This window comes from Berghia stephanieae, chromosome 4 (genome assembly GCF_034508935.2).
Source record: "Berghia stephanieae isolate SIO BIC M18660-M18661 chromosome 4, UCSD_Bste_1.3, whole genome shotgun sequence".
Taxonomy (NCBI): domain Eukaryota; kingdom Metazoa; phylum Mollusca; class Gastropoda; order Nudibranchia; family Aeolidiidae; genus Berghia; species Berghia stephanieae.
In genome coordinates, this window is record NC_088363.1 from 62583503 (window position 1) to 62597233 (window position 13731).

The following is a 13731-nucleotide window of genomic DNA, read 5'->3' on the forward strand; positions in this document are numbered from 1 at the left end:
TATGTTGATTTTCAAAATTTCCACGATTGTTTTAATAGGGACGTTGTTCTCACAAATTTTGATGTAATCTGTCGATTCCCCATTTTGCTTTATGATCCAAATGGTTTTCTTATGTCTTGAATAGTGATTCGAGCCCATGATCTTTGAACTGACTCTTTTAATTCTGCTTTTCTGTAAAACGTTGTATGACCCTTAAAAACCATATTGGACAACGACCAAAACGCCGTAGTCCATAGCATTCAAGTCATGACATATTGGAGGTCATTCATCTGTAGAAATAAACCGAGTGTAGTTTCTGCTTCGAATTGAAATTATCTAACATTTTTTGGGGTAAAACATACTCCAGACTTTATCTCGATCGGCCATTTGCAACCTGCATATTTTTGCTTGTCTGATAATCGAATCTATTTATTGGCCTGACTTAACATTGTTATAATGAACAAAGGTATACAATGGAGTTATTTTATATACAATATTATCTTCATTATTGGCTTTGCAATCTAATGTCAAAGCTCAATACGTAAGAGTGAAAGGAGACACTAGTATAATTGTTGAATTTTGGGTCAAATGAATTGCTTGATATCAATATTGAACTATTTCCCCCTTGTAGTGTATCAAATATATATCTGAAACAAACATCAAGGATAAGATCATGCGAAATCTAAAATTGAAAATGGTTGAACGAACGAGAAGATTTGTGATTTATTGAATCTCAAGCAGGTTGCTATGTAGTTGTATTTACGTTCCGCATAGGTGGTGTTTTGATTAGTGCACTCTCCTACTAGACCGGACAAGGGACAGCAGGGCCCAGGTTCCGTATAGAGAGTATGTGCTTGTCTTAGAAGCTCACAACATTGCCATACGGAAGTATAACGTACCAACACACAAAACTATGTTAACCTTAATCGTTTATAGTCTGGTTAATATAATTTAGTGAGAATTACTCATAAACGCGGATGGGAAAAAACAATAACAAAGACCCGAGTGACGGTCACCTTTATACTATCTATATAGTTACCAGCAGTAAATAGATAGCGAGGCGACGTGATAAGGAATCGGTTACCCGGTCATTTCCGGCCATTAACCCAAGTTATTGTCCCGCTAACATGGCAGTCTCCACAGTCGATTCAGATATATAGGACCCACTTTCCTTTTTGTCAAAAACATACTTATTATTATAATAACAATGGTCGTCTGCAATTGACCATAAATAGAATGTAGCGAAATAGTTGTTTTTTTTACTTTCAAAATCCACGAATTTATATTGAATTCTCATAAACAAGCAAACCCTACCATCCTCAGAAGAAACGTATATGACAGCAGGAGGGAAATAAAATTAAAGTGCTACACTTTGTAGCACTTTACAAACTTTCTTTGTTAGAACTACACTAGAATATAGTAGCTCTGTCTGGGACCTTCACCACAAATCAGAAATCCAAGAAATCGAATAAATACAAAACAGAGCAGTGAAATTTATAAATCAAAACAACAAAGATACAAAACATGAATATGATTTAAATCCCGAACCGCTACAACAGAGAAGAAAGCGTGAAAATCTATTGTAAGGCCGAAACCATCAAGTTAAATTACCCCTCAGTGACATTCAACAAATAAGAGGAAGTTATCCAAGTTTATGGTTCCCCGCTCAAGAGTGGATGCCCACTTGTACTCGTTCAAACCATGAACATTGAGACAGTGGAATAGTCTCACGTCTCCAATGAAAGAAAAATACTATGGTATGTGGAATCTACAAAATTTGAAGATACAGACTTAAATGGAAGAAGAAGAAGTAGAAGAAGAAGAAGAAGAAGAAGAAGAAGAAGAAGAAGAAGAAGAAGAAAAAGAAGAAGAAGAAGAAGAAGAAGAAGAAGAAGAAGAAGAAGAAGAAGAAGAAGAAGAAGAAGAAGAAGAAGAAAAAAGAAGAAGAAGAAGAAGAAGAAGAAGAAGAAGAAGAAGAAGAAGAAGAAGAAGAAGAAGAAGGATGGGAGGAGGAGAAGGAGGAGGAGGAGGAGGAGGAGGAGGAGGAGGAGAAGAAGAAGAAGAAGAAGAAGAAGAAGAAGAAGAAGAAGAAGAAGAAGAAGAAGAAGAAGAAGAAGAAGAAACTGTTTTTCTGCTTTCAAGATATATGAACAATCCCCAGCAACAGAGAAGGAGGCTTAGGCACACATTATCTTTCTGTATGACGCAAAGCAATCCCGACTGATTTGATAACACCCTTTGCTTAAAAAGGGCTCACGCTTCGATCTCGATTCACATGCAAACATATCGACAATTTTGTTAAAAGAAAACCAGTGAATTACATGATAGGAAAGGGCATAATCATGTAAATTCCCGGAATTTCTAAGATATTTGCTTCCCTGGAAGGATATATTCAATCTAGGGGATTTTTTTTATCATTCAAAACTCTAAACTCGTAGGGTGACAATTGACTAGATTGTGTAGCACCACGTAAATTGTCTTGTTTTAGAAAAAAATCTATTCACACACACACACACGCACAGACACACACACACAGACACACACAGACAGACAGACACACACACACACACACACACACAATATATATATTATTGGTGAATGTCCTGTAGTTCAGACAGTGCTCTATAAATCAAATTAGAGATTCAGAGCATATTAAAAATTTAAAAAAAAAACGACTCACATTCGTCCAAGACGGTCGTTTCTACATTCAATGTGATTCGTTATTAGGATCAGATCTGTACATAATTTGCTCTATTGAAGACTGACGTGATTCTCAAATTTAGATGTGATCCATCTATCCCCCATATTGCGTAACGATTGTGCGTAGCAATATTTTTCCATGATCCAATTGATTTTCTAATGTCCTGAATAGCGATTCGATCCCATGCACTTCGAATTGACTCTTTTATCTCTGCCTCCGTGAAAATAGGCTTCAACATGTCACTTCCCTCGTAATTACGCATAGTAATTTAGTAACTGGTTTAAAACTATCGGAACAATGTTGGACGCCCTTATGAAATAATTCTCCGACGAACATGAAAGTGTATCTAGAGGAGAGAAACATTATAAATCTGCAAATTTTTTTACATTTATATATTCTGATCACATGACATGTGAAAAAGTTCTAGCCAGCATGAAGAATAAAAGTACAGATTTCCTTTGTTTAGAACCAAGCTGCTCGTTGCTGGGCGGACGTGACATCAGACTATTGAATCCTATTGTTGTGCGACACTTATAAAATATGTCGGACATCATTAACATTAACTCGCTGAAACTCGCTGAAAACCAGAGTCTCAGGTTCACTCCCCACTGGTGTACACTTCCCTTAGTCTCAGGTTCACTCCCCATTATTTGCCTACTTTCCATAACTTTGCCCCATTTTGTTGGGATTTGGCGCATTTTGTACACAAAGAGTAATTGCTTTTTTACTGGTGTACACTTCCTTGAATCTCAAGTTAACTCCCCACTGTTTGCCTACTTCCCACAACTGTCGAATATTGCCGGGCTTCGTAAAAAAAGTAATTGCTTTTATGTGAAACTCGCTGAAACCCACCAAAAAGCATAGTCTCAGGTTCACTCCCCACTGGTGTACACTTCCCTGAGTCTCAGGTTCACTCCCCACTGTTGCCTACTTCCCACAACTTTGTCGGATATTGCCGGATTTCGTAAAAAAAGTAATTGCTTTTATGTGAAACTCGCTGAAACCCACCAAAAACCATAGTCTCAGGTTCACTCCCCACTGGTGTACACTTCCCTGAGTCTCAGGTTCACTCCCCACTGTTGCCTACTTCCCACATCTTTGTCGGATATTGCCGGGTCTCATAATAAAGTAATTGCTTTTATGTGAAACTCGTTGAAACCCGCCGAAAACCAGAGTCTCAGGTTCACTCCCCACTGGTGTATACTTCCATGAATCTCAGGTTCACTCCCCACTGTTGTCTACTTCCCATAACTTTCTCAGATATTGCCAGGTTTCGTCGGGTTTCGTAAAAGAGTAATTGCTTTTATATGAAACTCGCTGAAACCCGCTGAAAACCAGAGTCTCAGGTTCACTCCCCACTGGTGTACATTTCCCTGAGTCTCAGGTTCACCCCCCACTGTTTGCCTACTTTCAATAACTGTCGCATATTGCCGGGGTTCGTAAATAAGTAATTGCTTTTATGTGAAACTCGCTGAAACCCTCCGAAAACCAGATTCTCGGGTTCACTCCCTGCTGGAGTACACTTTCATGAATCTCAGGTTCACTCCCCACTGTTGCCTACTTCCCATAACTCTCTCGGATATTGCCAGGTTTCGTCGGGTTTCGTAAAAAAGTAATTGCTTTTATATGAAACTCGCTGAAACCCGCTGAAAACCAGAGTCTCAGGTTCACTCCCCACTGGTGTACACTTCCCTTAGTCTCAGGTTCACTCCACATTATTTGCCTACTTTCCATAACTTTGCCCCATTTTGTTGGGATTTGACGCATTTTGTACACAAAAAGTAATTGCTTTTTTTCCACAAAACCCGCCGAAACCCAGTCCCAGGTTCACTCCTCACTGGTGTTTACTTCCACGAATCTCAGGTTCACTCCCCACTGTTGCCTACTACCCATAACTTTCTCGGATATTGCCAGGAATAGTCGGGTTTCGTAAAAAAGTAATTGCTTTTATATGAAACTAGCTGAAGCCCGCCGAAAACCATAGTCTCAGGTTCACTCCCCACTGGTGTATACTTCCATGAATCTCAGGTTCATTCCCCACTGTTGTCTACTTCCCATAACTTTCTAAGATATTGCCAGGTTTCGTCGGCTTCGTAAAAGAGTAATTGCTTTTATATCAAACTCGCTGAAACCCGCTGAAAACCAGAGTCTCAGGTTCACTCCCCACTGTTTGCCTACTTTCAATAACTGTCGGATATTGCCGGGTTTCGTAAAAAAGTAATTGCTTTTATGTGAAACTCGCTGAAACCCGCCAAAAACCATAGTCTCAGGTTCACTCCCCACTGGTGTACACTTCCCTGAGTTTCAGGTTCACTCCCCACTGGTGTACACTTCCCTGAGTCTCAGGTTCACTCCCCACTGTTGCCTACTTCCCACAACTTTGTCGGATATTGCCGGGTTTCGTAAAAAAGTAATTGCTTTTATGTGAAACTCGCTGAAACCCGCCGAAAACCATAGTCTCAGGTTCACTTCCCACTGGTTTACACTTCCATGAATCTCAGGTTCACTCCCCACTGTTGTCTACTTCCCATAACTTTCTCAGATATTGCCAGGTTTCGTCGGGTTTCGTAAAAGAGTAATTGCTTTTATATGAAACTCGCTGAAACCCGCTGAAACCAGAGTCTCAGGTTCACTCCCCACTGGTGTACACTTCCCTGAGTAGTCCCAGATTCACTCCCACAGCTGTCCTCTTCCCATAACTTTGTCAGGTTTCGGAAAAAAAAACACCGTACAAAAACCACTATTCAGTGTCAGATACTGAATAGTGCAAAACCACTATTCAGTATCAGATACTGAATAGTACAAAAGCACTATTCAGTATCAGATACTGAATAGTGCTAGCCTTAACAAAAAGCTGCACGCGGTCCATTGAATTCAAGTCAAGACTCTTTGGAAATAATTTGAATTTCATTTTCTTTTAGAAGTAAGACATGGTAGTGTAACTATTACTAGTGTTGGAAGTTGCCCCCGTTTTATTAAAAAACAAATGAATGACCGATCGGTATAAAGTGATTAACAGTTTGTAATAAGATCTTCTAACAATATTACATGATTTTGCCCGTTCACTTTTCAGGTTGACATGTCAATGAAATGTATACTTGTCCTTCCTTACCAACACACTTCAGCCGACCCCATAATTTTCTTTTTATGTAAATCATGTTGTTATCATGGTAAAGTCTTACCAGTGAAATGTCTGATTTAGCTTGACGGTAGACATCATTAGACTATGTGGATTTCTAGCGAAAGCAAAAAAAAAAAAGATGAAAAGAAAACCAACAAAAATCAAGACGCAAGTTTGAAAACTTTTGAGATCGTGATTATTAAACTTTGGTATAACCGGCATATATGCAGGTCTAAAATTCGAACATCCTTATGGGCCTAGTTTAACATTGTTGTAATGTCAATATTTTGCGTTATTTTTTAAATTTTCATTACAACAGTGAGCCCATAAGGAATTGGGTTATCATACTTGCAAATAACTGCACGTCGGTTCTTAACCAATAAAGGACTTTTAATAAAACTGGACAAGTAATAAGTTAAGGTTTTGCTCTTGTTGCTTGAAAAATTTCGAATGATTCTGAATTTCACTTTGTATTGAAACAACATCATACTATTTTCTGTCTATTTTTACCGCATCTTTTATATTATATATATATATATATATATATATATATATATATATATATATATATATATATATATATATATATATATATATATAGCATATCGCATAATGAAGTTCAAAGTGACGTTATTTTATTGGTTCTTGACATTTTACAATACTATAGAGATTCAGTCTTTGAGATGGAGATTAAATTAGTCTCTATATATTTTTTTATGTCTCTGGACGGGAAGATGGTTTTTTTTGTTTTTGTTTCTTTGTTCGTTTGTTTTTTAAATTCCTGTCATTCATCTCATAGAGAAACTATACAGTCTATCTCGAAGAAACATAGCAATGGTACATGTGCTAACTACAATGTAAGAAATATGGGTCACGGGTCTTGCTCAAGGAATAAAGAGAGAAGTCTAAAGCAGAGCGCAGAATTGAGTCTAATTGTGTAACACCTTACCTATTCCCGACTGAGTCGTTTCACCCCCGCCTTAACTCACCGCCACTATAAATAAACTAATTTCATAAAGTATTCAATCAAAGAGAAACTTTAATGCAAATCAAGAGTCTGATGTCACGTCCGCCCAACAACGAGCAGCTTGGTTCTAAACAAAGAAAATCGGTACTTTTTATTCTTCATTTTGGCCAGAACCTTTTCTCTTGGCATGTGATCAGAATGCTTAAAAGTCAAAACATTAACAGATTTATAATGTTTTTTCCTCTGGATACACTTTTATGCTCGTCGGAGAAGTATTTCATAAAGGCGTCCGCCATTGTTCCGATAGTTTAGAACCAGTTACTTGGTTACAATGCGTCATTACGAGGGAAGTGACGTCACAACTGATGAAGCCTATATCAATATATGTTAAGATGACGACATGGTTCTATGACTCTTGAGTAGCCTCCATATCGTGATCTTTATATCTATGACTGTTTAATTCTTTCCTGCATTTTTTTTTCACTGCATTTTCTGGCACAACACCACTTTTTTTTCGTATCTCTGTATCTTCTAGAGCCAACTCTGTCAATCATTTGAAAGGGTGTGAAGCATTTGGTGTGTCGAGGTGACAGGGTCATTTCCGTTGTTGAGATGGGCTAGGGGTCAAGCAGGGATGGACAGGGAGCGTAAAGGAGCTATGTGTCAATTCTCGTGTCAGTACAACCGATCAACTGAAACGATCGACGATAGGATTAATCTATGGCCAAAAATACCCTCATCATTTCGTCCAATGAGTCATGGACTTTACAGAATTTTGTGACCGACTGTGTAATGTAAATGTTGCTGCTCGAAGCTCGAAGAAATAAATAACAATATGAAATTGATTGTAAGCTTCAATTTAATTACGGAAACAGATAGAATGGACGTTTTGGGTTTCCCCTTTATCAACAAACAGAATGAATAAAACACTACAGATGAATGAGATGATTCATCTCTAGTGTTTCATCCATCCTTTTTGTTGATGAAGGGGGAACCCGAAACGGACATTCTATCTGAATCCCTATTAAATTGAAGCTTACATTCAATTTCATATTGTTATTTCTTTCTGACCGACTGTACAATTCGTGATTGATTGCTTTACGTTTTTGTATAACCAAATTTTCTCGTCTTACATCTTGTTCAGATTCTCTTTAATTCATTTATAAATTAGAAGATCATGTGTATCTCTTGACAAAACACGTTCATGATGGGAGAAGTATGTAATCATTTATAATATTAACACCTCTTTCCGTCTTTGTCTTTATAGAAATAAGGGTTAGATAAATATACAACGTTTGACCTTTATTAGATTTTCGGACAGAGAGAAAGCCCGACCTTGGGAAGGCTCTCTCCTAGGTCACGAAATATACACGGGTCAAAAACGATAATATTATTTAACTCACTCAACCCTAACACCGACTACATCCGTAGTTTACCCGGGTTACTTTTTCCCCATGCCTATTTATTACATTTTTCTGAGACAAATTATAGGCGCAGTATCAAAGCTAATGTTTTTAGTTTTTACATGTTAATGTTTGTTGACTAAAGCTTTCTATATACATGCTCATTTTAAATATATTTTTTTCCAATTTTGAAAAGTAACAAAAATTTCTAGGATTGAGTGAGTTAAGAAGCTCCAGTTGTACAGTTTCCTATGAAAGTCATTGTTACAGTGAGCTAATATAAAAATATCAGAAGAGTAAATAGAATTTAGATAAGAAGTAGTTTTTAGTTTATTTCGAAGTGTCTATAAAACACCACATTGTTGTGTATCACTCCGCTGTGTTTGTATTATTAAATGACCAAAAGGCGACTGGTATAGTGAATGAATAAGGCTGCGCAGTCTCTATGGACGCATGCCGTGAATGTGTGCGTCACTTCGAGTTTGTCAGTCTACTTCTATTATTATCCAGTTAGGAATTTGCCTCCATAAATCACTGTCTAGTGTAAGTGTTCTTAGCTTTAGAATCTCATCATGAGTGTTAAGGTGCTGAGGCAGTTGTGTGTTGTTGAAATCAGTTCTTCGGTTGTTGTTTCTAAATGTTTTTGATATTTTTTGAGATCTTGGTTCACTGGTATAGTATGAAGTGGAAATAATATGGTCCCATGGCCTACAGGAGGGATAAATCAAACAATGTGAAGCACATTGAACATGGTATATCAATCGAAATACGCTATACGAATGTTCATAGTTATTTCATTTTTAAACATTTCATTTGCAAAACATGTGAATGTATACGTCCGAATGAGAAATGTGACCTATCGTGACTATCTGGTATTATGTCTGAATGAATCAGATGGAGAATAAAACCTGAGAAAACAGTGAAAATGATCAGAGTTAATTTTTTTTTCCAAAAAGTTTAACAAACAAATCTAACTCTCCTCAATGAAGGCGTTTAATTCAATCAAAGTTTATATATAATCTAAGCTTAAAAATTATGTTTTTGCTATGAAACTCGCTTTCAGATTGGAAGGTCCTCGCTCGGCGCATAGTTGAGTCCTTGGAAAATGCTCTTCCCTCACATTCTCTCACCGTACGCAAGTGTAAAATGAGTACCTGGCCGTTTACATCGTTGTCTCTGTCCGAAAAAAAGATTGGTAATATCGCCTAACAGGCGTCATGTCACGTCCTACATGTTAAGTGTTGCTGTTGGCCAGGGACCCCTTGTAAAGCGTTTTGAGCAAGTACAATATATCAAAGCTCAAGTTTTTTGTTTTTTTTTGTTTAATTTTCTTCTATGCTTTTATCTAATTCTCAAATAATGCAAACGTGTTTTGTCGAACATATTATTACTAATGTTTTAATGGCATTTGAGGACTTAACGTTAAGAGAATTAACAAGATACTCTTTAAATGAACAAGTAACCTGGATTATTTCATATTGTGCATTAGTTACATTCTGCGCAAATTATATATTCAGCTTCATGGCATAGTAAAAGCGGTAGGCTTGCAACATTTAGTATGTTTGAATAGTCAATGCTATGTCCCTCTCTCCCACATCTCTTAATTTGGTCTTGCATGATAGAGGGGGGGGGGGGGGGTCAATCAACCGGCTCAGTATTTGTTATCGGTTAAAATACGTGGTAAACATACATTTTATCTCTCTAGAAAGTTTCTCGTAACAGGAAATTTACTATAGCCGAATTCATTATCTCCAGACTCGACTGTAGCAAAGCATACAAATAGCACCATATTGTGATTCGTTGCTTTTATTTAACTCCTTGACGACATGCAATTATGAAGGAGTGTAATAAAAGATATCTCTCAACCCCAGCAACAATGCATGTTGATAGAGAAAGGGTGTAGTAAAAAGATTTATTACTGCCGTTCTCATCGATTAGCATCGTTGTAAGGGTACCCAGATATCTTAACCAGTTACCTGCCGTATGTATTCTGGAAAAACACGGATTTAAACAATTATTGGCCAGAAAACTCATAGCATATCCACTAAACGTGCTCAAAGCGCTTTACAAAGGGTCCCTGACCAACAGCAACACTTAACATGTAGGACGAGACATGACGCCTGTTATGCGACATTACAATTTTTTTTTCCGACAGAGAGACAACGCTGTTGACGGCCAGGTACTCATTTTACACCTGAGTACGATAAGAAAATGTGAGTAAAGAGCCTTTTCCAAGGATTGAACTATGCTCCTTCCGATCCGAAAGCGAGAGTCATACCACAAGACCACATTAATGACCCTCATATTGCAAAAATTCTCGCAAGGTCCGAGGTTTGAGATTTTTTGTTCCAAGATGAGGGTCATTTAAATCGATCGATATTTGAAAGTCACGTTTTATGGCCAAATTTTTTAATAAGTCTTTTTCCAGGGTAGGGCAGTTATCTGGATATTGCACTCTTTAATTAATCACATGTAGTAATTGAATTGATTGCGCGCTGTTAAGGGAGTTTTTCTTTATAGCCTAATAATCAGTGTCTAAAAAAAAGAAACAAAAAACAAAACAAAACAAAAACGAAAAGTTTCGAGATTGAAATTGCTATGTACAAAACAAAACAAAAAAACCCAAAAGAACCCCCCAACCCCAAAAAAAATACAAAACAAAAAAAAAAACAAAACAAAACAAAACAAAACAAAAAACAAACAAAAACTAAAATCAAATCAAAATAAAAGAACAAAGAAAAAACCCAACAAAACCAGACAAAAAAAAAAAACAACAAAAAACAAAAACAAAGCAAAACAAACAAACAACAACAACAACCAGCCTACTCATTTTACACCTGAGTAAGGCGAGTGAATCTGAGTAAAGAGCCTTTTCAAGGGACTCAACTATGCACCGCTCAGATTGGGACTCGAAACTCAAGACCTCCCGATCCAAAGGAGAGTGCCATGCCACTAGACCACATAGCCGCAAATTAACAACTTTACTGACTTGACTTGACTTAGCGCCTAATCGTCCGATTGGGGCGCCTCGGCTGCTTCTTTGATTTGCTGTGTAAAGTCCCTCCATTTTTTTCACGGTCTTCTGCTAAATTTCCTAAGGAGATTGTCGTTGGTGGTCTCCCTTTGCAGTTATCAAAAAATAAAATAAAAAGACATTCATTTTTGACCCGTAATGTTTACAGTTCACAGCGTCTAGGAGCTAAATATTCATTTTAACTCACTCAACCCAAACACCGACTATATCCGTGGTATACCCGGGCTTACCCCATGCCTATTTATTACATATTTCCGAGTCAAATTATAGGCTTAGTAACAAAGCTAATGTTTTTAATTTGTGCATGTTAATGAGATGATGAATAAAAATATCTGTTTATTTAAATGTTCATTTTTAATACATTTTCCCCCAAATTTGAAAAGTAACAAAAATCTCTAGGATTGAGTGAGTTAACCAGTGTCTTGTCCCTTTTTAAAAATGACTCAGCCTTGAAAACTTGTCTGCCACAACCCCCCATCAATATAAAATTGATCGTTTTGTTTTCCCCTTAAAAGTACAATCATGGGGTATATATTTGTGAAATATTTCTAGATAATACGAGTACATGAATGCATCTCTTGAGATATATCCAACACATGAATAACAACAAAGCATGCTGTAGTTGAGTGGCATGAAAATAATGACTGCATGGACAGACTGTCTCCAATGATATGAGATTTAGAAAAATCGTTATTTGGCATCGTCTTTGCTATTAATAGATCAATTTATAGAACTGAAACACCAACGCAAATGTCCATCTTCCTCCATAATTTGTCAACGTATCTGGTCGCGGCTCTCAGGTGTTCGCGCCCAGCTCTGATGAATGTGGAGTCATCGTGAGGGGGTTCCCGACGGTTGATGGATCGACTTCTGACGCGTCTCTGAAGAGTCTTTGCTTATCCATATCCCTAGAGGTAGATACACCAGGAGAACGGAAAATGGAAGATGGAATATACCTGTATCAACCACCTACACATTACTTTATCAAATGGCTAAGTGGGTAAGCTAAGCTTCACTAAGAGAAAGGAAAAAAAGAACAGAAAGAGTGAACTCCCCCCCCCCCTCCCCCACCCTAATAAAAAAACCCCAAACAAAACAAAACAACAAGAGACAACAGAACAAGAAACAAAATATTATTTTCTTACAAAAGAGATATGAAAGGGATCACTGTAAATTGTTATATTATAGTTGATTTCGGTATCGCAATATATATATATATATATATATATATATATATATATATATATATATATATATATATATATATATATATATATATATATATATATATATAAATAATAAAGTCTGTAAAGTCATTTATCTCAAATTACCCCTCCCCCCTTCTCTTCTCTCTCTCTCTCTCTCTCTCTCTCTCTCTCTCTCTCTCTCTCTCTCTCCCATTTTCACCTTTGAAAAAAAGGAGAAAAACAAAAGGAAAAGAAAAGAAAGAGAGAGGGAGAGAGAGAGAGAGAGAGAGAGAGAGAGAGAGAGAGAGAGAGAGAGAGAAGAGAGTATTGATACCATTGTGGATACGATTAAAGCTAATTTTCTAATATTTTTTTTTATAGAATTAGACATCTTTTGGATACTGAGACTGTCAAAACATTAATGACATAATTTGTACTTAACTGAATAGACTACTGTAACGCTCTGTTACAATCGTCACCAAAATATATAATTAGACAGCTTCAGAAAGTGGAAAATAGAGCAGCTAGAATGGTGACTGGTTGTGGGGTGAAAGAGCATGTAACGCCAATTTTAATATCTTTGCATTGGCTTCCTGTTAACAGCCGAATTATGTTCAAAATTCTACGCTATGATTTTAAATGTTTTAATAAGACAACTCCTGTATACCTACAAAATATGGTTAATCTCTATGTGCCGGAGAGAGAACTTAGATCCAGTGGTCAAGATCTCTTCCAGGTTCCTCGCTGTAGATCGTCTTTTAGCCAGTCAGCACCCGTCTTATGGAACCAACTGCCTTCATCCCTCAAAAAATGTCCGACATTTGAAAATTTTAAAACGAAACTTAAAACACATCTCTTAAGAAAACCATTTGATGTTTAACATTTCTATTAGGCCTACATATTATAGATATCCTAAATTTTCATCTTGTAGCACAGTGCACCTGAAAAGACACGACACACTAGAGAGAGATGTACTGGAGGGCATGGCGGAGGGCAAAAGAGGCAGAGGAAGACCACAAAGAAGATGGCAACAGGATATACAGGAATGGCTCAACAACGGCGTGACGGAATGTGGCAGATGGGCACAAGACAGAGACTTCTTCCGAAGGACTGTGTGGGAGGCTACGTCCAAGTGATATGCCACAGAGAGAGAGAGAGAGAGAGAGAGAGAGAGAGAGAGAGAGAGAGAGAGAGAGAGAGAGAGAGAGAGCACAGTGCGTGGTAATTAAATTACAAATTGATTGATGCTATTCCAATATGATAGATTTTATGCTTAAATTATCAATTTATCGTTGTGATTTATTGCATTGTAAAGTGCCTCTGAGCACATTGTGGATCT